The following is a 27461-nucleotide window of genomic DNA, read 5'->3' as shown; positions in this document are numbered from 1 at the left end:
CTGTCATCAGACTTGAAAACCTTTTTAGATGAATACACATGAGTTTCCATTTTCCTTCTTTTTTCCTCATAAATGCTCATCTTTTCTTATGCTTCCGGAAACATTCTTCTTACTCAGTGAAGAAATGAGATTGCCTGCCCTTTTTTCACTCAGTCTGGATCATTCCTAAGGGGTTAACTCGGGGCCCCTGCCCCGTCTAGCCCACTATGGCATCTCTCTACCGCCCGGCCCTGGAGTATGGCAGGAAATAAAATGTTGAGATGATTGAAAAAGATGCAGCAGCTTACCATTTTGTTCCTATCAAGTGTTCTCTTAAGATATTTTCATCCAGCTCGTCTACATGCTATATTCATGATGAGTCAAGCAAGAGTAACCTCCTGGGTTTTCTTTGGGGTCCAGCACCCCTATCCTTTAACAAAAGTGTATGCTGACCCTCTGAAACTCTTTTTTTTTGTAGATAACGACTCTCCCACAGCATCTCACAACTCTCTGGTAGAAGTGAGCCCTTATGGATTGCTTTAAAATGACTTGGAGTGGGAGAAAAGTAGAATCATCCTGCTCTTTTTATAAAGGTCAGACTGACTGGCTGCCTCAAATGATCACACTTATTTTACTTAGTCACTTTTTCCAAACAAGTATGAATATATTTCTGATTTCTTTTTCTCTCCAGTGACCCCCATCCACCCACTCACCACCTTTTCTTCTTAGCGTTTTCCCCTGCTGCCTCATCCACCTGCCTGCTTCCAATCAATTTCCAAAAGAAAGCATTGCATAAAAGATGTGCCTATTAATAATATTACTAAGAATTGTAGATGATGGAAAATATGGCAGAAAATAAAAGCTGTTTGTCAAATATGAGTCTTTTGGGGAGCACTGGGGTGCCCCGAGGGAAGAGTATGTGCCCTTACATCTCAGAGCACGTGCCCCCCAAACCGCCACCCCCACCTTACGTCCCTTCAGTCTTCTCCTCTTAATGCCTTCACGTGGGCTCATGGCTTCAGGAAGAAAAAGTTGGTGTCAGGCTCCCCTACCTCTCGCATCCTCTTCCCGTACAACCTGTTTCCATTATTCTCCTTTTTGAGAAGTTCCATCTGCCCTTAGGTGCTAAGTGATGCATGCATTTACAAGGTCTTCCTCTTTCCCTTGGGGTCAAATCCTGACTCTGTTGGCTGTCAGCAAATTCCCTAACTTCTTTAGATCCAATCCATTTTTTATCTGTAAAGTAGGAATGACTGAAACTACCTTGCCGCGTCTGTGTAAGAATTAAATAGCGACGTTCATTCCTGGCCTTGAACGAGCATTCACTACAACAGGTAACTGGTTATTATCATTGTTATTGTTAACGTTTCACTTCGTGCTCGTTTCCAGTGGGCTGTCAATATTCTACTGTAGAATGGATTCTTCTGCAGGTCCTTAAAACAATCCCTGTTTTGTGTGTATGTCAGGAAGCAGAAATCTTTGTCTACGTGTGAGCAATTTTGCTATTGCTTTCTGAGGTTTCTTAGACGTCATCATCCCTTATGAGGCCTTGCTGAAGGAGTGGAAAGGCAGCTGGTCCCTTGCGTCTCTTGTTTGTCTGGGAGCCCTTGTTGAAGTGGGCGTACAAAGACCGGCCTGATAGGCAAACAGCTATCAGGATCGAGCTGGAGAACGGCACGGGGGCTGTAGCCATGGGAGAACCTTGCTGAGGAGCCTTGGGTTGGGTAGCAATGTTTTATTGCCAGTTTTCCAGTTGCTTAGGTGCTTATTAATGCATCTTTCCCCCAACACTTATGTGAAGTCAATAGTAAACTAACTTTACAGATGGAGACCCAAAGTGCTGAGCTTGCTCTGTCCAAGGTCAGCCAGCTGGCTAGTGGGAGGGAAAGGTAACACCTAAGGAATTTCTCCCATCTTTCCCCATAAAGGCAAATGCTAATGGTGCTTAAATAAAGGACTCTTTCTATGCAACTCCAACATGAATTTAAAATTATGTAGAAATGAATGAAGGGGGAGAAATTTACTTTGACCCTTTACATTGAAAATGTAGAAAATGATAAAGTTATTAAATAAGTCTTATGTTATTTGTTAACTGGTGAGGGAAAATGCCAATTAAATAAATTAGTTTGGAAGACCCAGAGTTTATCACTTTGTAAAGTTTTTCCTTTGTCTTATATTTTCCTTTCCTACATCTGTTGGCAGGTTTTTGTGGAGTCCCTGACTTCCTCCCACCCCTTTGATAATACTGTGTTTGAAACAAATAGCAGGAGAAAGCAAGTAGGAATTTCATTTTCAGGGGTTATTTTCTTTCTGCCTCTATTTAATCAGTAGTTTGCTGGTTTGTTAACTTCATCTTGTCAGGGGATAAAAGTGAAGTAAGTCTTTATAAAATATATTATCGATTTTACCTAACTCTAAAAGTGAACATGAAAAATTATATAACCCTTAAATGTCTTGGGCTTGGAGAAATGCCAGGGAAAAATTTATAAGGAACAAAGGATATATTTAATCCCTTTTACTATTTCTTTCTACTGCACTAAGGACAAAAGAGCATGCAGTTGGGAGACAGGATGATTGCCCTGAGTTCCTGAGCTCCCCTTTCTCCAGCCAGGAGAAATTGAGAGCCATTTACCTTCTCGAATTTTTCAGTTTCTTGCTCCATATATGGTAGAAATTGTAACTTCTATTTGTCCTGTCTGACGAACAAATGAGAAAACATATATGGGGGAACTTTGTAAATTGCATACTGGGATGTGGTCAACCTGGCTAGGCCGTGGTACTCAGATATTTGGCTACCCATTCTTCTAGATGTTTCTGTAAAAGTGTTGCTTAGATGAGCTTAACATTCAGATCAGTAGACTCGGAGTAAAGTATATTACCCTCCATAACGTGAGTGGGTGTCATCCGATCAGTTGAAGACGAACTTCTCTGGAAGAAGAGGGAGAACTTCCAGCAGACTGCTTCAGGTTTGAACTGCAATTCTTGGGCCTCCAGCCTGCTGGCCTGCCCTGTGTGTGCACTTTGAACTTGTTAGCCCCCACAATCCCATGAGACAATTCCTCAAAATAAATCTCTCTCTCCCCATATATAAATGTACAGATTCTATCAGTTCTGTTTCTCTGAAGCCCTTGCTAATACACATACCATTATACAAGACAAAATATTTTTGATAAGCATCTTTTGTTTTCATTAAAAACATTTAATTTTCTCTCTTATTTTCTATTGCTTGAAAGAGGTTAACTCCTTGATAAAGAGATCTTTCCTTATATTTTTGGATCAGCTTTATTGATTCATTACAATAAACTTCACCAAGTTTATGGGCATTATGATAAATTTTGAGAATTTTTCACAGTAGCACAACTCACCAACATTATGGAGGATATTTCCATTGCACCAAAATTTCCAGCTGTGTTTTTGCAATCAACTCCCTTCTCTAATCTTCTGGACCCAGGCAACGAGTGATTTTCTTTTTTCTGGAATTTAATAAAAAATGAATTCATAGAGTGCATAGTCTTTGCTTTACTTAATGCGTTACTTTTGACTCATCCAATTGTTGCATATTCCTTTTTTATTGCTAAGTAGTACTCTACTGCAGGAAAAAAATCACGTTTATATATGCTTCAGTTGATAGGTATTTGGATTCTTTCCATTTGGACTACTTTGAAGGAAGCTACTATGAACATTTGCATACACATTTTTGTGTGGAAATATGCTTTCTTCTAAGTAAATGTATTAAGGAGAAATTGCTTGGTCATAGAGTCAGTGTATATTTGTCTTTTTAAGAGGGGAGCCTGGGGGCTTCTGGGTGGCTCAGTAGGTTAAGAGGGGAGCCAGATTGTCTTCTAAAGTGTATTCCATATGCAATGTATGGGGATTCCAGTTGTTTACCTTCTTTCAAACAGCTCTTAATTTAAAACTTTTTTGAATGTTTATTTGTTTTTGAGAGAGACAGAGACAGAGACAGAGCATGAGTGGGGGAGGGGCACAGAGAGGGGGAGACACAGAATCTGAAGCAGGCTCCAGGCTCCAGGCTCTGAGCTGTCAGCACAGAGTCCGACATGGGACTCGAACCCACGAGCTGTGAGATCATGACCTGAGCTGAAGTTGGACGCTTAACCAACTGAGCCACCCAGGCGCCACAAACACCTGGTAATTTTAGCCATTCTAGTGAGAGTATCGTACCTCATTGTGGTTTCAGTCTGCATGTGGTAATGGTTAATCACGTTGAAGATCATTTCTTGTGCTTATTTGCCTTCTGTGTATCTTCTTTGTTGAGCTTTGTATCCAAATCTATTACTCATTTGAGAAATGGATTATTATTAGGTTGTGAGGATTTTTTATATATTCTGAATACAAGTCGTTTAATAGATCTATGTTCTACCCTGTGGATTACCTTTTAATTTTCTTAAAAATCTTTTGAAGAGCAAATGCTTTCATTCTTATGAAGTATGATTTATCAATTTTTTTGTGCTTTTTGTGTCTTACTTAAGAAATTTGGCCTAATTCAAGGTCACAAAGATTTTCTTCTATGTTTCCTCCCAGAAGTTTTGTAGTATTAGTTCTACATTTGTAGGTCTATAATGCATTTGTAGTTAGAGTTTTTACAAGGTGTGAGATAAAGGTGGACTAGATTTATTTTGTTTTAACCTTAGATGTCCAATTGTTCAAGCACCATTTGTTGAAAAGATTATTGTTTCCCAACCGAATTACCTTGACACCTTGTTGAAATCAATCGACTACATAAATGTGAGTTTATTTCTAAAATCTCTATTTGGTTCCATTGACCTGCATGTCTATTTTTATGCCACATCATGTTGTTTTGATTACTAAGATAGTACAGTTAATCTTTAAATCAATGGAATATGTTCTCCAACTATTTTATTTGTTTCCCATATTGTTTTGGCTGGTCTACACGAATTTTATAGTCAAAGTGCCAATTTCTGAAAAATCAAAAGAAGAAAAAGAAAGCTTGATGAGAGTTTTATCAGATTGCATTGCATCAATATTAGTTGGGGAGAATTATCTTTAAAATATTGAGTATTTTCTCCACCAAAAAATATTAGAACTAAAAAACCATTTCAGTACAGTTACAGGATACAAAAACAATACACAAAAATCAGTTACATTTCTCTTTACCCAATAAAATAGGAGAAAGAGAAATTAAGAAAAAATATCATTTAAATTAGCATCAAAAAGAATAAGTTACTTAGAATTAAATTTAACCAAGGAGGTAAAAGATCTGTCTGTACACTGGAAACAATAAGACATTGATCAAATAAGTTAAAGAGGCCACAAATAAGTGGAAAGATGTTCATGAATCAGGAGAACTTATATTGTTAAAATGTCCATGCTACCCAAAGCAGTCCACAGATTCAGTGCTATCCCAACAAAGTTCCAATGGCATTTATCACAGAAATAGAAAAAAAAAACAACAACTCTAAAGTATGTATGGAACCACAAAAACCAAAGTAGCTAAAGCAATCTTGAGGAAAAAAAAGCAAAACTGGAAGCATTATGCTTCCTGATTCCAAACTCTACTACGAAGCTATGGTAATTAAAATGGTGTGATAGGGGCGCCTGGGTGGCGCAGTCGGTTAAGCGTCCGACTTCATCCAGGTCACGATCTCGCGGTCCGTGAGTTCGAGCCCCGCGTCGGGCTCTGGGCTGATGGCTCGGAGCCTGGAGCCTGTTTCTGATTCTGTGTCTCCCTCTCTCTCTGCCCCTCCCCCGTTCATGCTCTGTCTCTCTCTGTCCTAAAAATAAATAAACGTTGAAAAAAAAAAAAAATTTTTAATGGTGTGATATTGGCCTAAAAACAGACATATAGATTGATGGAACAGAATAGAGAGCCCAGAAATAGATCCATACATATACAGTCAATTGATTTTTAACAAAAAGGCCAACGATGGGGAAAGGTTAGTCTCCTCAATAAATGCTGCCGGGAAAACTGGATAGTCATGCCAAAGAATGACACTGAACCCTTACCTTAAATCTCTCACAAAATCAACTCAACGTGGATTAGATACTTGAACATAAGACCTAAAACCATAAAACTCCTAAGAGAAAACATAGAGGGTGTGCTGCTTGACATTGGTTTTGGCAATATTTTTTTTGAATTTGACACCAAAATGGCAACAAAAGCAAAAAAACAAAAAACAAAACAACAATAACCAAAAAAACCCACAACCGCCCCCCCAAACAAACAAACAAACAAAAAATACAAGTGGGACTGCATCAAAATAAAAAGCGTCTGCTCCTCAAAGGCAACTGTCAACAAAATGAAAAGAAAACTTATGGAGTGGGAGAAAATATTTGCATTCCACATATCCAATAAGAGGTTAATATCCAAAAAAAAAAAAAAAAAGAAAGAAAACAAATAAAAGAAAGAAATTCACATAACTGTAAGCAAAAAGAAAACCCAACCCAATTAAAAAATGAGCAAAGGATCTGAATAGATATTTTTTTCCAAAGATGACATAAAAAGTGGCCAACAGGTACATGAAAGGTGCTCAACACCACTAATCATTAGATAAATGCAAATCAAAACCTCATGAGAAATTATCTCACTTGAGTCAGAATAGCAAGTATTAAAAAATAAGTAAGTGTTGGTAAGGATGTGGGAAAAGGGAATCCTTATGCACTGTTGGTAGAAATATAAGCTGGTGTAACCACTATGGGAAACACTACAGAGTTTCCTCACAAAATTAGGAATAGAAATGCCATATGATCCAGTATTTCCACTACTTGGTATTTACCCAAAGAAAATGAAAACACTAATTTGAGAGGGTACATGCACCCCTATATTTGTTGCAGCGTTATTTATAAAAGCCAAATATGGAAGCAACCTGTGTCCATTGATAGAAAAAGAAGAGATGGGGTATACACACGCACGCACACACATGAACGCACACACACGCACACACACACACACACAAACACACGGGACTATTACTCAGCCATAAAAAAAGAATGAAATCTTGCTATTTGTGACAACATGGATGGACCTAGAGGGCAATATGCTAAGTGAAATAAGTCAGACAGGGAAAGACAAATACCATACAATTTTACTTATATATGGAATCTAAAAACAAAACAAAAGAACAACAAAAAACACAGAAACAGACTCATCAAAATGGAGATCATTGCCAGAAGAGAGGAGTGTGGGAAATGGGCAAAATAGATGAAGAGGTTTAAGAGGTACAAACTCCTAGTTATAAAATAAATAAACCACAAGAATGAGAAGTACAGCAGAGAGACTATAGTCAATAATGTAATTATTGTCTATGGTAACAGAAGGTAATTACACTTGTGGTGAGCAGAGCATAATGTACATAGTTGTCAAATCCTGTTGTATACCTGAAACTAATATAATGTTGCATGTCAACTATGATTAAAAAGAATAAGCACGTAGCTCACTGGGAATTTATCTTTATTTCCTCTAGGCTCGTCTACCAAACTCAAGTAGATCATTGAGGTTAGAAAGTTAAAGGTCAAAGAGGCTACTCTTTGGAAATGCTGGGGAGAACTGAAATAATTGTCCTCTTCTCTGGAAGATGAACCATTGCAGGAGGTTATTACAGACCCCTAGAGTCAAACCTTACAGATTTGTATCTTGGCTGTGTCCCTTACTAGTTGTGTGACCTTAACCCCTCTATGCCTCAGTTTCCTTATCAGTAATATGGGTATAAAACCTTATAAAAATCATACTTTTGAAGTGCTTAGTGGCTCAGTTGGTTAAGCGTGGCTCTTGGTTTTGGCCCAGGTCATGGTCTCATGGTTCGTGGGTTCAAGCCCCACATCAGGCTCCACACTGACAGGGCACAGCCTGCTTGGGATTCTCTCTTCTTCTCTCTCTACCCTTCCTTTGCTCATTCTAAATAAACAAACAAACAAACAAACAAACAAACCCTAAAAAAAATAGTACTTTCACCATGTGGCTGTGGTTAATACATAAAGGAATAAAGGAATACACAATATGAGCTCATACATAAAGTGAGACTTGGAAGAAATTCTGGCACTCAAGATGCATTCAAATGTTAGCCATTTTATAATTTTCTTGTTGTTGTTTATTTTTCAGAGAGAAAGAGTGTGAGTGGGGAAACGGGTAGAGAGAGAGGGAGACACAGAATCTGAGGCAGGCTCCAGGCTCCGAGCTGTCAGCACAGAGCCCGACGCGGGACTCAAACCCACAAACTGTGAGATCAGGACCTGAGCCAAAGTTGGACACTGAACCAACTGAGCCACCCAGGCCCCCGTATAATAATCTTTATTTCAAAACTATTGCTAGCCTCTTCAGTGTACTCGGGAAGTAAAGTTTTTCCTTGGTTACATCTGTTTCAGTTCCTTTACCTCCGTTATCTGTGCCCAATCCTACAAGGCTTTGCTGTCAGCTCTGCTTCCAAGCTGCAAATGGAGTTGATAAAATAATCCCTCATGATTGCTTAAGATGCTGCTCCTCCCAGGAACATTTGCATTTTTATAGGAGACTCAGCAAGATACAAAAACGTCCTGGTTCTAACAAATTAATTGCTGGCTCAGGCCATTCAGACTGGTCTGCTATGCTGTACAACTTCGGGGTGCCTTGCTTGTCAGCCGATGAAGAAAACAATTTGGGATAGTGGTTTGTAAAATTTACACGTTGGCATCTCTAGGATTTGGAGGGGATGTAGAAAGCAAACTCAAAGGACTCTATTTTCTCCTACCAACCTGTGGGATCTTTAAATTTCATATAGACATCTATTGACTTTAAGAAGAAGGTTTGAAGTCCACAGTTTAGGGTACAGTACTTTTTCCCCCTAATAAACAAATTGATGGAATGGGAAGATATTTTTCACCAGGAGGGTATCTAAATCCCTATGACTCTGACAAAACCAGTCCAATTTTGGAAAATGCTTGCGATTCTCATGATCAAGTAGCCTGTTACTACTGTTCAGAACACACAACCTTCACTTCATCTTTGTAGGTGATCTGGACCCCGTGAAGCTTGGTGAAAACCAAGTGTCATTGTATGACTGATACAGTGAATACTGAAATGGCTGCATTCTTCAAATGCCAACGGTCTTGTGATTTTCTTATCCACAAATATTGTTTATTTAGCAAATCCAAAGGGATTTGCCTAAAATGCTTTTTCCCCCTGATTATGGAAATGATAGAACAAAATTTCTCACATTCTCTCCATTCTCTGCTTTTGACTTTCAAGATCTTATCTCTCAGACTTTTTCTGCATTGACACATCTTTTAAATATAGTCATTCACTATTAGAACGGGAAGAGGCCTTCTAAAGGGGCATCTTGAGCAAACTCCCATCAGGGAAGAGATTTCTCTTCATCATATGTCACAGAAGTCTACATTTTCAAATGCTATCAACGGAAATAAAGTGTAAAATTTCTTTAAAATACAGAGCACATCCTATGAAGACTGGCATCTGAAAATTGCCTGAGCTAAGTTACATAAAATGCCTGAGGTGGTGTAAGTAAATGTTGGGTCCCCAAGTAAAAATGATAGGAAATACCAGCAGTGGAAGGATTGCAAGAGTTCAAACGATGCCTACATGACCGGATATTTTCTTCTTTGATCAAAGCCTTATTTCCCCTTCCTGTGAGCAGATCTAATGCCTGTCTCCTTTGCTCATCCAACCAATTATGTTTCCTGCTTCTGATACATTGTCTGCTTCACTGGCCTCCACTCATGATTCATTAACACAGAACACAATAAGCCCCTATTAATCCATACCTGGGGATGGCTGGGCAAAAGAGATGTGTAGGTTATTGGTTGTGCTTTCTAGGTGGAAAGAGTTCGAGAACTGGCTGTGATCTCTAATCCTGGTCAATTAAACAGACTCAAAAGGGAGTCTTTGGGTATAGTGAACTAGGCACGAGTGCGCATACGCTATGGAAATTTTTGTCTGTGCTCCCAATCTTTGACTAAAAGTTGGTCCTTTGAGCCCTTCACGCTTAGGTACACACTTTGGTTTGGTCACAGGCTAACATCCTCTCGCCAAGGATGGATGGGCCCCATCATGTGGAGAGGTGGCCCCTTTGAATTGGCAATGGCCCTGGGTTTGTTTTAATATATATGTTCCATGGAGTTACTAAGAAAGGAGCTATCTAAAGTGGAACAATTTTCTGTGCAGCCAACACGGATTGAGTGTGTGTTCATATACAACTCAAGGACTTGTGGTCAGATATAGGAGATGACAGAACCCCTTTTACTACTTTGCCCTGGCTTCCTCCTTAGGACTCACTTCCCTTTCCCACCCACCTTTATTTATTTATTTATTTATTTATTTATTTATTTATTTATAAAGTTTATTTCTTTGTTTTGAGAGAGTGGAAGAGTGAGCAGGGGAGGAGCGGAGAGAGAGGGAGAAAGAAAGAGAATCCCAAGCAGCCTCTCTGACCTCTTAGCAAGGAGCCTGACATGCGGCTGGAACTCAGGAACCGTGAGACCTTGACATGAGCCGAAATCAAGTCTTAGCTGATTAAACCACTGAAGCGCCCTACCCACCCACCATTTAGATACCACAGCGCTCTCACACATTCTCCCTCTTGCTCTTTGGTTCTCTTAGCTTAAGTCCACTTATAATATTTTGCTGTTAGTTTACAAGTGAGTTTGCCATGGTTATTCTACTCAGAGAGGGCCCTCACACTTCAGTTATCCTCTGTAGCTCTTTGGAAAAAAAGGTTAGTGTTCCATAAGTTGTTAAGAGGTATTCTAACATGGTCAAGTATGTTTGGCAAAGCCACATTCTACATCTCTATATTTTTTACCATTAAACATGATGATTCAAACCCATCTCAAATTTAAGCGGGAAGAAAACAAACCAGAGTAGTAGGTCGTTGCTTGATTCATATGACTGGGAAATCCAGAGGGGGAACTGGCCCCAGGGATTCTACCAGGAACCCAAGATATATCACCAGATCTTCTTTGTCTCCCTTTACTGGCACTCCCACCCTCAAATCTTTCAACTGTGCTGGTACCTGCGAATTTTGTGATCTTCTTGCGTGGATGGCTTTGTACCCTGCACTGCTGGGTTGGTGGCAATGAGAGGAACACATTCACAGAGATTTTTAAGCTAATGCCATCCCAGTTTAGTGGCCTCCTACATTAAATAGAGAGCCTTCTCGCTAGGAATATGTATGCCAAATCTCAGAACAGGCTTTCATTTGCCTGACTTGGATTGTAGTCTAAATCTGGGACGATCACCACAGCCAGCAATACTAGCCTATTGTGATTTGCCAACGTTTGGTTCCTAAGCCACATCTTGTGACCAGGGAAGCAGCTTATAGTGATTGGCAACTCTAACAGCATTTGGTAGAAAGTCTAAGGGGAAGTTCATCAGAGGAAAGAGGGTATTAATGGCACAAGTGGGAGAAATGACATCATGCACGTAGTACCAGTGGCTGTCCCCAAACACCTGCCTATTGAAATCATTTGGGGATATTTAAAAGCCATTGATGGGTCTCACACCCAGTGATTCTGATTTAATTCATCTGGGATGTGGCCTGGGTTTTGGGTAAGGAATTTCCTCCACATTCTAATGTGCAGCCATGGCTGAGGACTCCTTGTCTAGTTGCTTTTTCAGGTCATCGTCTTACACCTTTCCAAATTAACCCTAAATCTCAGTTCTCTGCTTCACAAAAGCTTTGATTTCAGACGAATATATTCAAGACTCACTCCAATTTGATTTCAAACTCCTTTTCCAGTCCTGTCTTCCACTACTATTTTTCCCCACCCTATGTTGCAGCAAATGTGGAGTGTTTCCTGATGTCTAGCCACCTATACAATACCTGGAGTTTCTCATGTGTAACTATACCATTTCTTCAGCTTACAGCAGTGCTGGAAATGTCCAATATGGTTGCCACTAGCCGCATGTGGTTATTGAACACTTAAAATGCAGCTAGTGTGATTGAATTTTAAATTTTATTTCAGTATACCCTTTCTAAAGATTTCCTTCTTTATTTTGAGAGGGAAGGGGGGAGGCAGAGAGGGAGAGAGAGAATCTCAAGTAAGCTCTGTGCTGACAGTGTGGTGCTCAACATGGGGCTCGATCTCGCAAACTGTGAGATCCCACCTGATCGAAAATCAAGAGTCGGACACTTACCTGATGGAGACACCCAGGCTGGCCCCTATTTCAGTATACTTAATGTAAATCTAAATCAAGTTAAATGTAGATATACCTAGTGGCTACTCAGGGCAGATAGAAAGTCACCATTCTGTTAAAATTTACAAAATCCCTTTTGTGTAACTCTCCTGAAGCTTCTCTGATATCTCCAGCTGAAAGACTTATCTTATTCCTCTTATTTACTGAGCGCTCAAATTGGACATGGGAAGGACACTTATTTATACTGACCCATATTGTTCTTCCTGTCTCTCCTGATATTAGACATTTTTTGAGAGAGGGACCTGAGGGGGCTTGTGTTTAATAAAAACTCAGTAAGCATTCATTGAACAAAGGCAGACAAAACTGCACCAGCCATAACCATCGGTATGTACTTACACACTGCAGAAGCGCAAAGGCAACAGATACATGTATACTGGGGTTCCCGTGTTCCAAAGTGTCGCCAGGGAGATGGGAAGCACGTGTCCTGGCTGTGTGAGAGAAACCGGGTCAGTAGAATAGGTGGGAGAGAATGACTCATCCATAAAGTGACCACCGGGTGATAACCTATTTTGTTTGGCTCTGAGGCAAAAATAATGGTGGACATCGAAGGTACTAATGATTTTTTATTAAAATAAATGAGGGGCACGGTATGAGGGGCACTGAGACTATACTCTAACACTTCATGAAGGGTTCTGGGATCAGTCCTAGTAAAACAGTTAAAATTCAGCCTGGCCCACGCCTTTTTTTTTTTTTTTTTTTTTTTTTTTTTTTTTTTTTTTTTGGTGCAGAATTCGTTTGTAAAATGATGAACTCTCACTTCCTAAATTTCCTGCAGGTTCTCCCGGTGCTGGGGAAATGTCACTGTGAGAGGAATAGAAAACTTATTCCAAAGAGTATTGAAGACTGACTGAATCAGGTCTGGAACATTATTGAAACGGTAAGATAAACTCAAGTCCTTTCTGATAAAAGAAAAATTCTTTTTTAAAAAGTGTAGTCCCTTCTGAATTATGGCCAAGTGTCACCGGATCATTTTCAATGAAGTTTTATCTATTAACAGCAAGGTGATGGGACTAGGTTCTGGGCTCCTCCTGGGAGCCCTGCAGCTTAGGTTTCTCTCCCCTGAGATCCCTGGTAATGGAAGCAGCTGACGCTGGAGGTCATTAACATTTTGAGAACACCGCAAACTGACACTGTGTAATGTTATGACATTTCATCTCAAGACATTTCATCTCCTTTAATCAGTGTTTATGTTGGTGATACTTCATAGTTATTTGCTTTCACATAAAAATGGAACACTTCGGCATGTCATTAACATACGAGTAATTTATTTATTACCCCTTGCGATTGTTTCTAGCTCATTCTTTCTCTCCCCACCCCCATGCCCCCCTTCCTGTGTTCCTCTTTCCTCTCCCTCCCTTCTCCCCTTCTCCTTTCCTCCTTTTTTTTATTGTTTCTGGCTTTAAAAATTTTTTTTAACATTTATTATTGAGAGACAGAGAGTCAGGACATGAGCATGGGAGGGGCAGAGCAAGGGGGAGACACAGAATCCAAAGCAGTCTCCAGGCTCTGAGCTGTCAGCACAGGGCCCAACACAGGGCTCGAGCCCACAAACGGGGAGATCATGACCTGAGCTGAAGTCATACCCTTAACCCACCGAGCCACCTAAGCGCCCCTATTGTTTCTGACTTTTGCTTTCATTCATGGTAGTTTTGAAAGTGCTTCCAAGTTTTCCTTCTGCTTTCTTCTTGGCAAGTGGGTGGTCTTGGGGTTCACATGCCTCCTTCTTAGTAAACTTTAAGTACAGAGTTTGGAAGAAATACAATTTCACCTCTCTAAAAAAATGCTAATATTTCTCATTGTCCTTGGTGAGGAACAACTCCTTCTCTGCACGCTGCTCCATGGATGACTTTCTTCCTCTCATTTGATTCAGATATTGTCGTGAACTTTTAGTGTCTGTTTTCATGCCTCCATTTCTCTTTCTTCCTCATGTGGGAACACTTTGTCTTACTTTGAAGCGACTTAAACTTTTTTTCCCTTCTCAGATCCCTTTCATTAAATGCAAACTGATGGGCTATTGATTCTTTTATATTAAAAAAAATTTATTCCTTAGCATAAGTAGATGGTTGTGCATTTAATACCAGGGGCTAGGTGTCATTTTCTTTATTCTAGAATAAATAAACAATTTTTATTATACATTTCTTTTTAGGCTGAGTGGTCAAGATTTAACCTCAGTCTAAGGAAATATTTCTCAACCTTGAAACTACTGACATTTTGAGCTGGGTAATTCCTTGGTTTGGGGGACTGTTCTGTGCACTATAGAATGTTCAGTAGCATCCCTGACCTCTGCCTACCAGAGTCCAGTAGCACTTCCCAGTTGTGACAGCAACAGGTGTCTCCAGACATCGCCTAATGTCTCCTGGGGTGCCAAATAGCAGTACATTGAGAACCCCTGGTTTAGTGGAATGTCCCTCATTTTTGTGTGGTTATGTCTAAGTTCTAGGGCAGAGACTGAGAAAAGATGGAGATGGCTTTTCCTTGAAACTATTCTTCATCCACATAAACTCTTCATCCACGTGGGCTCATCCAAGGGGTCCCTATTCCCATGGCGACCTTACACCTTCCATCTAGGAAGGGCTCTCAGAACAGCTGTCTCTGCTCTGCCGTCAGGCACAGGCGCCATCGTTCCTGCATTGTTGCAGGATATTCTACGAGGTGGCCTCAGGCCTGTCCCGGTGCCATGCTGGGGAGACAAGATGAGGGATAGGAATACAAGAGTCTTGACTGGCTCTGGGGAGACAAGATGAGGGATAGGAATACAGGAGTCTTGAATGCCTCTGGGGAGACAAGATGAGGGATAGGAATACAGGAGTCTTGAATGGCTCTGGTTTTCCTCCTGGGGGTAGTGGCCCAGTTGGGTGTGATCTTGGATTCCCAATTCCCTCTTGGGAGACCTTCTTACAGGACATGCTCCTCAGGAAGCTATAGTCGTTTCAGCTCTGCTTCTGCTATGATTCTCCTTGTCGCCTGCGGTCCTTACCATCTTAATGTAGTCTGAAGACAGGCTGGACTAGTTCTTTATCTCATTTTCCAAATATGGTGTTTTATGGCCTGGGATTTATGTACTTCCTTGTTGTACTTTTGGCACCAAAAAGGTTTTCTTTGCTTCTATGCTATATTATCCCTTCCTAAAGCAACGAATTATTCTGAGTGAATGGGTAGAATAAAGGATACAAGAAAATGAGAGGGAAAAAAAAATATATATATATATATACACATACATATCCCCATCACTTGTTTATTCTGGTGCTACATTTTTATGGGAAGATAAATAAAGGGTAAAGAATTGGGGCGCCTGGGTGGCTCAGTTGGTTAAGCATCCGGCTTCAGCTCAGGTCATGATCTCAAGGTTCATGGGTTGGAGCCTTGCATCGGGCTCTGTGCTGACAGCTCGGAGCCTGGAATCTGCTTCGGATTCTGTGTCTCCCTCTCTCTCCGCCCCTCCCCTGCTCACGCTCTGTCTCTCTCCCTGTCTTGCAAAAGTAAATAAAATGTTAAAAAAAAAAAAAAAGAGTAAAGAGCCATCTATCTTATCCACAGTGTACAGAAAAATGAGTAGGCCTGTGGGGAAGCAGGGGATTCTCAGGGAAGCAGAGCTTAGAAGATGGTGCTTCCGAGCTGGGTATCTTGGGAATAGGACGAAATTAGGAATTTCCCATGAAATTGGGAATCCAGGATGACAATAGTATCTGTGCACTATGGTTTTGCTTTATACTAAAGACGCAAGGGTTCCTTAGTAATCCCCTTCAGTTCTGGTCATCTGATGCTCATTAGTCTTTGCAAGGCCTCTTGTCTACTCCTGACCTCCAATTTCCCAACTTACATTTGGCTTATATTATTCACTTTGAAAGCATTAATGTAAACCATGCATTATTTCACGTAGTTTTAAGTTACATACATGGTGTTGTGTTTCTTGTTTTTGTCACTGATTACTTCGTATTTAGGATCTGATGGGCCTAAGGTAGTATCACTTTTCTTGTTGTTTTAAATTGCATTTCTCTGATGACTAATGACTTTGGACAACAATCATATGTTTTGTTAAACCTCTGGGTTTTTTTCGCTATGAATTGACCCAAATATCCTTTACTCATCTTTAAAATTTGAGATTCTTATAACTTTCTTCATGTGCATATGAGTTCCTTATATATCCCAGATAATAATTCCCTTGTGGTTTTAGACATGGCAAATATAATATCTCTGCAACATCTTTTTGTTAACTTTATTCACAGAAATTCTTAATTTGATGTGATTAAATGCATTAACGATGCTTTTGGAATTTTGTTTAAGAAGTTCCTCTCTAACCCTAGGGCACATTATCTCCTGCCTTTATGGTTTCTCTGGATTTATTTCTTTAATATATCTGGATTGTATCTTTGTATGTGGTGGTAGGTATGGATTTTCCTCCACTATGAGCAATTATCACCATTTACTAAATAGTCTGATTTGCGATGCCATCTTTATTATATAAAAATAATTCTGAGATATGAGTCTTTCTCACAGAAATTATGGTCTTGAGGTCAATTTCTCTCTTTTTGAATGGATATCATACTGTTTTTAATCTAACAGCTCTGTAGTAAGTCTTAGTAGCTGTGAGGCCAAGTGTTCGTCTCATTTGCTTATCATTGTGATATTGTCTAGAATCATGATTCAGGGTTGCTTCTAAGCAAATAAGTACGGACCATCAGACCACACACCAGTATTAGCGGGTAAACTAACGGAAGTAGAAGTAGTAGAAGGTGTTGGGCCTATTGCATTCTGGGGAAGAGCACAAAAAGTAAGTAGGAATAAACATTAGACTCTGAGAAAGGAACTCTAACTTTGGGCTGCAGGGTTGTTAAGCCACATAATTAAAAAAGCACCAGCTTCTAGAAATTGTAGAATTGAAAACCATAATAAATGCACTTAAAGCTTAATGAAAGTGTTACATAGGGTAATGGAAGCAAATAAATAGAAAATTAGTGAACTGTGATATAGATCTTTAAAAATCCTATAAAACACGGAGGGTAGTGACAAGTAGATGGAAAATGTAAGTGAGGTTGATAAACATGGAAATTGAATTTAAGGGCCAACATGTATCTAATTAAAATTCCCGAAGGACAAAATGTATGTAATTTCATCTACATAAATCAATAATAATGTCCAATTTGTGGGGTAAAAACAAAGCAACAATGAGCTAAATGTTTGGGCTAAAATAGTGGGAAACTGGGAGGAAGTGATTAGAATTTACTTTATCCTAGTAATTGTTGATTGTATTGTTGGGCAGAGGGTAAAGATACTGATTACTGTTAGACTTTGCCAGCTATGCATATTAAAATATCAAAGTAATCACTAAAAAAATAATAACTGAATACTTACATTCCAAAGTTGTTAAAGGAAAAAGACTGGAAAGCAAAAGGAAAAAAAAAGAAAGCATGGAAAGAGAAAAAAAAAATCACACATTTTGGGACAAATAGGAAGTACAAAATAAAATGATAGAAGTAAATCCAAGTATACTAAGTTTACCAAGAGACATTAAAACTGGCATAGATCATCAGACTACATTTTTTTTTTTTAATTTTTTTTAATGTTTATTTATTTTTTTGGGACAGAGAGAGACAGAGCATGAACGGGGGAGGGGCAGAGAGAGAGGGAGACACAGAATCAGAAACAGGCTCCAGGCTCTGAGCCATCAGCCCAGAGCCCGACGCGGGGCTCGAACTCACGGACTGCGAGATCGTGACCTGGCTGAAGTCGGACGCCCAACCGACTGCGCCACCCAGGCGCCCCTACTACATTTTTTTTTAAATCAAGCTTCATTCTGTTTAAAAGAGACACACTTAACCATACATAAGCACACAATATCAACAAAACTTCCAATGCTATTAGATTGCAATGCAAAATTGCAATTTGATCTACAAAATTGGCAATTTCATATGGTTCTAACTAATATCATGGTGTCACAATGTCGACCTTTTGACAGAACGATCTTTATCACATGAGATAAGGAATATCATTGTATATTAATAAAGTTTAAATCTGTCAGGAGAACATAACACCTCTTGAGAATATAGCAGCAGAGATTAAAAATAAAGTAAAAAAAATTTGACAAAATTACAGGAAGAAACAGAAATATCCAGAATGGTAATGGGATGTTTTAATACAACACTCTCAGTTTTTGATAAATGAGCCAGCAAGTAGTTGGAACATTTGAATAGCACAATGAAGAAGCATCATGTAGTAGACAATGCATTTTTTCTATTGGAAAATAGACATATTTTTCAAAATCACCGAAAACATTTTTGGAAATCAATCATATTTAAGACCATCAATTAAGTCTCAATAAACATCAAAGGACCCATATTATAGAAATACAAAGTTTGTCGACCATAGAGCAAGTGAACCTCAACAGATTTCAATGAGTCAGTATTATACACATCATGGTTCTGACCACAGTGCAATTAATCAGGAGACAAAGAATAATTTCTAGAAATCCCTTGCATTTAGAAATTTAAAAACATGTTGAATAACATGTTTATTAGATAATATTAGAAAGGAATTAGATAGTATTATTATCTAAGGCCAAAGATAATATTAGATAATATTAGAAAGGAATTAGAGCATATTTAGAATAATGAAAATAATTTTAAGAGTACTTCTCAGGGGCGCCTGGGTGGCGCAGTCGGTTAAGCGTCCGACTTCAGCCAGGTCACGATCTCGCGGTCTGGGAGTTCGAGCCCCGCGTCAGGCTCTGGGCTGATGGCTCAGAGCCTGGAGCCTGTTTCCGATTCTGTGTCTCCCTCTCTCTCTGCCCCTCCCCCGTTCATGCTCTGTCTCTCTCTGTCCCAAAAATAAATAAACGTTGAAAAAAAAAATTAAAAAAAAAAAAAAGAGTACTTCTCAGCCTTGTGGGACACAAATTAAGTAGTCCTTAGACTAAGGCAAATTTACAGACTTAAACCCACTATGAGAAAATAAGGTCCCAAATCATGAGCTAAGCATCCACAACAGAAGCTACGAAAGGAACAAGAGAACAAATTTAAATGAAATAGAGGCTAGTGCATAACAAAGAGAAGAGTATAAATCAATGAAATAGAAACAAACAGATGTTGGAATTAATAAAAGCAAAAATTGCTTCCTTAGCAAGGAAAAAATAAAATCCTCCAACCCCGACATAATTGATGTACAAGAAAAATAAACAATATGAGCAATAAAAAAAGAGATATCATTAGAGACAAAATTGTGATAAAAGATAATAATTCTGGAAAACTTTATGCCGAAAACAAAAATTTACACAAAATAGAAAAATATTAGAAAAATAGAAAATAAAATTTATTCAAGAAGAAATATAAAACCTTAATGGATCTAAAACCACAAACAATTGAATTAATAATTTGAAGTCTTCTCACAAGGAAAATACAAGGTCAAGATAGTTTATAAGTAAAAGCTATGGAGAATCCAAGGAATACATATCTGCAATCTTATGTAAATTCTTCTGGAGCATAAAAAAAAGGAACATACTTTCAACATATTCTATAGCCCAGTCTAATGATAACACCAATTCCAAAGGCAATGAAAGAAAGAATGATTATAGGCAAGTTCCTTGAATTAAAGTATGTTCAGAGTTATAAACGCAATCTTAACACATTAAATCCAACAATGTGTTAACAAAGGTAAGGTATCACAATTAATTTTCATATATCCCAGGCATATAAAAGTGATGACATAGTAACAGATTAATGGGGAAAATGTTCTTATCAACATTTATAGCAAAATATTTGATCATTCACAATTCAAAAATAAATAAATAAATAATTCACAAATAAAAACTCCTGAAAATAGGAAGAGAACTCAGCCTGACAAGTACACCTGCCAATAATCTATGATAAACATAGCATTTAAGGAAACATGGTAGGCATTCCTTTTAAAATCAGGAATGCAACGATTGACTACTAGCACTAATTTATCATTGTTCTTGACATTCTCAGTTGTGCACCAGAGAAACATAAAATATAAAGTGATTGGAAAGAAACAAAACTACCATGATTTTTGTCCTAGTAAAACCCAAGTGACACACAGTCAAATTATTAGCAATAGTGCTAGTTTAGCAATGTTCTTAAATGTAAGATTACTACCTGAAAATATCAGTAGAGCTTAAAAATCAATTGAAAGGATATTTAGCATTATAAAAAAATAACACATATAGAAATAAACCAAACCATGGGGCGCCTGGGTGGCGCAGTCGGTTAAGCGTCCGACTTCAGCCAGGTCACGATCTCACGGTCCGTGAGTTCGAGCCCTGCGTCAGGCTCTGGGCTGATGGCTCGGAGCCTGGAGCCTGTTTCCGATTCTGTGTCTCCCTCTCTCTCTGCCCCTCCCCTGTTCATGCTCTGTCTCTGTCTGTCCCATAAATAAATAAAAACGTTGAAAAAAAAATTTAAAAAAAAAAAAAAAAAAGAAATAAACCAAACCATAGATGTACAAACCTTTATTGAAAGAAATTGAACTACTAAAAGACATTAAAGAAAACCTACCGTGCCTACTATGTGCATGAGAATAACCACACAATAGAACATTTTTATGATTAGGTGAAGAGGTGACCCTTTTCCTGCACAGGTAGGGAAGTCAGAGTTCACTGACGCACACTTGCTTTCCCTTGTGAGAGAAATCACAGGCTGAGGGGCTCTCCTGGCCCCAAACTGTGCCACCTAGGGTGAGGGGTGACATGGGCAAAATGAAACCCCTCCTATTATCTACTTTAACGTGTTTATACTTGGATTTTTTTTTTTCTCCAATCACATGCTGGGATTCTCTGCTGGGCCTCCAACTCCCACAGAGTACTCTCATCTGTGGATGACTAACAAAATTGAAGTTCTGTGGGAAGATGATGGTAAGGAAGTCCTATTCCACCATCTTGAATGTCTCTCTAAGAAGACTTTTTTTTTTAAGTTGATTTACTTTGAGAGAGAGCGAGAGCAAGTGCACGAGTGTAAGTGGGAGGGGCAGAGAGAGATGGAGAGAGAGAATCCTAAGCAGGATCCAGCACTGTCAGCGAGGAGTCTGACATGGGGCTTGAACCCATGAACCGTGAGATCATGACCTGAGTCAAAATCAAGAGTCCATTGCTCAACCAACTGAGCCACCCAGGTGCCCCAAGAAAGACTTCTTAAAGCCAGAAAAAAGTGCACAGTTGAGAAAATATTGAATAATTCAACAACAGCAAAAGGAATTTATCAAAAGTTTCTATAAAGAAAGAGAAAAGACAAAGCTCCAAAGTGGAAAGGGATATTTGCAATACAGAGACAGATTAAGAATCAGCATACCTAATATAGAAAGAAGTCTTAGGAATTAAAAAGAAAATTCAAACAACAACCCAACAGAAAAATGAGTAAAAGATATGAACAGATATTTCACAGAAATGGAAACACAGTATGCATTAATTGTGTAAAAAAGCAATAAACCTCACTACGGTAGTTCTATTTAAAAGTGCAATGAATTACCATTACATACTTGTCCTATGAATACGTACACAAAATATAATATACATACTTTGTGTTTTAGTACATTTGGGGTGTCATAACAAACAGCGTTAACAATTTATAACACAACAGAAATTTATTTCTAATGGGACTGGAGCCTGGGAAGTCCAATATTAAGGTGCTAGCGTATTTGGTGTTTGGCAGAGGACCTGATTCCTCCTAGATGACCATCTTCTCACTATAACCTCACACGGCAGAAAGGGTGAGGGAACCCTCTGGGAACTCTTTATAAGGGCAGTAATCCCGTTCATAACCCAATCAACTCCCAAAGGGCCAACCTCCTAATTCCATCACCTTGGGGACTAGGATTTCAATAGATGAACTGTGGGGGAATGCAAGCATTCACCCCATAGGACCTAATGACGGAGACTTCATAAATCAGGTGAGTATACACAGACTCAACCAGCATGAAAAACAAGTGGCACTCTTTGGTAGAGTTGGACACGCACAGTCTTCAGAAGTCAACAATTGTATTCTTGCATGCATTATATATCATAAGGAAACACTTGCTCATATACCCAAAAGAGAGTATAGGAATATTTGCACCTGCATCATAATGGCACCCAATTGGCACAATGTCCTTAGGAAAATGGAGGAGCAAATTATACAATATTCACATAATGAAACATCTATTCAACAGTGAGGTTGAGCTACAGCCCTGTGCATCCCTGTGGGTGAATATTAAAAAGTAATAATTGAGTAAAAAAGGCAAGACCTTAAAGAATGAATACAAGATTTCAATATTGTAAATTTCAGAAAATAAGCAAAACAAAATATATATTAAAAGAAACGAGAGAGTGTGATTAAAACTTAAAATTCAGGCTAGTGAGTTCTATTGGCGTAGAGTGAGAATGGAGAAAAGGAAGATGAAAAGCAGTCAGTGGTGCCAATAATAGCTTCTTTTCTGATTGGTGGTGGTTCCTGGGTGTTTGCTTTACTTTTTATGTTCATGTTTGCGTATGTCACATACATTCACTTCACATGTCGAATGTTCCCAAACAAAAAAGTCCAAGGCAAGTGCCGTTTATCTCTTTATAAAATGATGGACATTTGTCAACATGTGCTATTTTTTTCCAATATGCTAAAATAATCCTTCCCTCCTTAAAAATCTATCCTCTTTACCCCCTTCTCTTTGTTGTATTTTATTGTATTAGTTTAATTTTTTTTTACCTGTTTACTCTACTTGATGATAAGTTCCATGTGCCGATTATTTTGTTTGACTTACTCCTCTCAAGTCTAGTCCCCTGCTATGACTTCCCATTAGCCAAATCCAACTGGAAATAGGAGAACAAGTGAGTCAAGATGAAGTAGTTTTCAGCCTCTGAGAGCAGAGGGCAGAGTCAAGAGGTATAAAGTATAGTCTCATTGGTTTCTGTAACCTCATGTACACCTTGCCCATTCGTTACATATGGTAGTGGCTTCTTACTGTTGCTGATCCTGGGGTGCATTGATTTCTCTTGTTTATTTCCTAAATATTTCCCAACATATCTAAGTAGCTCTTTCATTAAAACCATTTAATTTGTACCGTCTGTGGTAAATTTTTATTCCTGCCAGAATCTTGTTACACACCTGATCGTTCTCAGTCACTGCATTTCCTCAACATCTAGAATACCTAACCCAGTAGTAACTAACGAAAAACCAGCAAAAACAAAAACAAAAAACAAAACAAACAACCCCCAAAATAGACTCTTGTAGCTTAGAGTTTGAAATGACTTATTAGAGTATGTGATCCAACTTTCCCTGTTATAGATGTGGTAGCAGGTCTTGAAGAAGCCAAGCTCACTGGGAAAGAAGTCTTGTGCCCAGCACATAGCCCTGGCTAGTGATAGATGGCTTCTTGATAAAAAAAAAAAAAAAAAAAAAAAAAAAAAAAAAACACACCACATACAATTACCACATGATTATATCCCACCAGTAGCAGCTGATTAGGTCAGGACTAGGAAATTGTCTCCAGAATTATAGATTCACCTATTGGCTAGAAGCAGCTCATGAGATATCTAGCATGGGGCCTTAGCCCAAACAAAATGATAGTGATTAAATAAGCCTCATCAGATTCTCTTCCTTGGAGATTTTGACTGCAAAATACCAGGAGAGTCCTCTACATGTAATAAAGGCTAATGCTAAAAAAGACACAGAAATCAGGTATCAGAGGCTATAAGATGGCAGTGGTCATGAGAAACTGTGAGTGTGTAGAGGTTATGAATACTTTGAAGTTCAAAGTACAGATGTCATGACTAAGCAGAAGCTAAAAGATATACAGCAGTAGAGATAAGGAGCTGAGTCACAGTATTGGCAAGAAATTGTCTAGAAACTTACAAGTTAATGTTGGTAGTGAAGCGACTTTGGATCCTAAATTATTTTCTAAATCCCACACTTTATTCCTCTCCTTTGAGGTCCAGAATAGACCTGTTACTGGGTTAGTGCAGATTTCCTTAGTTCTTTTTTTCCATCTATATTTTAACAACAAACTCTCATTATCAGTTCTGGCAAATATAAAAAAAAAAGTGGAGAAACCAACGCTGTGGCTCTCAGTTTGGTATTCTTTCCACCATATCACTCACATCAAGGTATCAATCAAATTTGAATCTCCTTTATATTCCAGCCTGGCTTAGAGAAAGTTTACAAGTCCACTCTTTGATAATTTTACCATACCATGATTGCTGTGCAAAATTCTTCTCTTTTACGTGATCTGTGTGAGTTGTGGAAAACATTTGACACCAACCAGTGGATGATCCAAGGGGTGAGCTCAAATTTCCCCAAATTTACAATACGCATTTTTTACAGATGATCTAAATTGTAAGTAGAGAAATGGGAAAGTATAAATATCTGAAGACCAACAGTGAGAATTACATAAAAGGTAAATTCTTTCATTCCTCCAAAATGCTCATCCTTACTAGCCACAATCCCAGGAAAAGCCACTCTGAGAATAGAATGTTGGGTGGAGAGGCAGCTCAACGGGGGAACAAGACAGAATGAAATGTGATGCTTGGAAGAGACAGCACTCAGCAGCAGCATCAGGGGTGTATAAAAAGCAGACTGGCACAGAGGAGTGCATTCTTTTGGATGGATTCATAAAGGGGTGATTAGTATGAGAAAAATGTAGGGGTGTCATTTATCTTGATTGTCCCAAAGCCCTTGACAGAATACTTTTCTGAGGACTCTCTCACAAGAAGTGAACTCAAATTGCCTTGAAAATTGGCTGATGAGTCCAAAATAAAGAAAAATGATAAACGGCAAATGCATCTAGTTCTAGGAAAGTAGCTGAAAATGACAAAAGAATTGATATCATTTTTTTCATTTTCTCACATCTTCAAAAGTTACCTGAAGGTAGTTTTTTAAAAAATATGCATTGAGTTAAACTTACTGGGTGTGAGGTACCTTGAATGCCGTGACTATTCTGAGCTGAAATAAGAAGAGTTTATGTTGCTTCTGGGAGCAAGAGGTGGTGAGATGCCATTTGGAGGCCAATGTATGAGAATTTCTGGTATGTTCTTTATTGTGGTATATAAGAATTTCAGGACAAACTTTTAAATCAAGATAATTCTGGGAAATTCTGGACTTATTTATCAAGAAGTGAGATTTATGGGGTGCCTGGGTGCTCAGTCCATTGAGCGCCCAACTCTTGATTTGGGCTCAGATCATGATCTCATGGTTTGTGGGATCGAACCCTATGTTGGGGTCTGTGCTGACAGTGCTGACAGCCTGCTTAGGATTCTCTCTCTCTCTCTGACTCTGCCCCTCACGCACACGCTCTCTCTCTTTGTCTCAAAATAAATAAATGAATAAACAGTAAAAAAAAAAAAAAAAAAAAAGAATCGATTAAAAAAATGAGATTTGTGATTTCCTGATAACAAAAAGTTTAGGATCCAGGATAAGGGAGTTGAGGATTGCTCGCACACATCTTAAACATGATATAATGGTATAAACTTGGAGATAATAGAGCATATGAACATGGTTTCTGGTTTCTTTGATTCCCTTTTCCTCTCCCCTGAAGCCTTTTCTTCTTTTCATAACCCGAGACATTTAAAAATGTCACCTAGATAATGTCATTACCCTTAAAACCCTTCAGTCTTCCATTGCTCTTTGAAAATAATTCAGAGATTTTGTTAATCATTGTGTTTTCTACCTGCTCCATCACTTACAGGTCTGGCATGTTGTAGGAACTCGATGTCTGCTGAAAAAATGGAAAAATTTAACGAATGATGAACGAATATAAATGCAGTGTAAAAATATTGCTGAATATTTAACCTGAATTTTCTTCTTTTTTTCTCCTGAGGTGTCTCTACCACAGCTGTAGGAATGTAGTGGCAATTCCTATCAATAAAAGTGATGAATGTGGCTGACAGACAATATGAACTTTCAAACATCAGGTTATATTTTTAGTGCCGTGTCTGATTGGTTCACCAAAACCAAGAATGCATTACATTTGGACGACATTACACCCATCAGGCCACTCTAAAGGTTATGCAAACTGTGATCTACATGACTTCAGATCTGAGAACAGAATCTGGGGATCTGAGAACTTTCTCACATGTAGGACATATGTGAGTTTTCAGCCTTGAAAGTAGGTACTTAGCTTTATTCATCTTCTGTTCCCCACAGTCTCTGTGATTATACCTAAGTCCGAGTTGGAAATTAATCTGTATTTGTTTGTTTAATGGAATTTGAAAATAATCATAAGTATTCTTGTAATAGATATTCTCATTTTGAGATAATTCCAGTTTATAAACTAGTATTTTAATAATGCATAATTGGTTAGTTTATTTAAAAAATCCAAAGTGGAAAATCATAAAGGTGATTCCTATATACCTTAAAAATTTAACTTTTTAAAAAGTTTTATTTATTTATTTATTTATTTATTTATTTATTTTTATGTTGAGCTACTTTCGGGGGGGGGGGGGTCAGAAAGAGGAGGACAGAGGATCCAAAGTGGGCTCCACACTGATAGCAGCAAGCCCGGCATGGGGCTCAAACCCACGAACCATGAGATCATGACCTAAGTTGAAGTCGGTTGCTCAACCGACTGAACCACCAGGCACCCCAAGTTTATTTAGTTTTGAGAGAGACAGAGAGAAACATGATCTGGGAAAGGGCAGAGAGAGAGGGAGATAGAAAATCCCAAGGAGGCTCTGCACTGTCATCGCAGAGCCCAACGTAGGGCTTAAACTCACAAACTTTGAGATCACCACCCAAGCCAACATCAAGACTTCCATGCTTAGCCCACTGAGTCACCCAGGTGGTCCTTAGAAATTTAACCTTTAAGACATGAAGCTTACCTTTCTTCAGCAGTTTCGACCTAGGGATCACGCCTATTCTTTGGCCATTTACATCCTATTCTTTGGGTCCATTGATAAAAGTTCTGACTTATTTGTATTATATTACAATCACCGCAAGCATAAGGCATGATCCTAAATTTGCATACTCTTGTAAGTAAAGTGAGAAGTGAGACACGCTACCAGTTCAGAATCCTTTTAGGTTTTTTATCGTTCTTTCCCTTAACCTTATACAGTTGCCCCTCCACAATTCTTTTGACAGCAGATATTTAAGTGAGTTGCCTATTTGGGGTGCCTGGGTGGCTCAGTCGGTTAAGCTCTGACTTCAGCTCAGGTCATGATTTCACAGTTGGTGGGTTCAAGCCCTGTGTTGGGCTCTGTGCCGATAGCTCAACCCATGGAGCCTGCTTCGGATTCTGTGTCTCCCTCTCTCTCTGCCTCTGCCCTGCTTATGCTCTGTCTCTCAAACATAAATAACAATTAAAAAAAAAAAAAAGAATTTAAGTGAGTAGCCTATTTTTTAATCTTTCCAAA

General features: G+C 38.7%; 1 long non-coding RNA gene across 12 annotated transcripts in view; it reads left to right on the top strand.

Moving 5' to 3' along the window:
* Positions 1 to 27461, top strand: part of LOC147581273 (uncharacterized) — a 276532-nt gene that overhangs the window by 131452 nt on the left and 117619 nt on the right. For all 12 annotated transcript variants that reach the window (XR_015251616.1, XR_015251615.1, XR_015251617.1 and 9 more), the window contains one exon: positions 12918 to 13019. This is a non-coding gene — a long non-coding RNA (uncharacterized LOC147581273). The remainder of the gene's footprint in view (positions 1 to 12917; positions 13020 to 27461) is intronic.

Source organism: Puma concolor, chromosome B2, assembly GCF_028749965.1.
Source record: "Puma concolor isolate L17-30 chromosome B2, mPumCon1.1.hap2, whole genome shotgun sequence".
In the NCBI taxonomy this organism is placed as follows: domain Eukaryota; kingdom Metazoa; phylum Chordata; class Mammalia; order Carnivora; family Felidae; genus Puma; species Puma concolor.
This window is presented reverse-complemented; position numbering and strand designations above follow the sequence as displayed.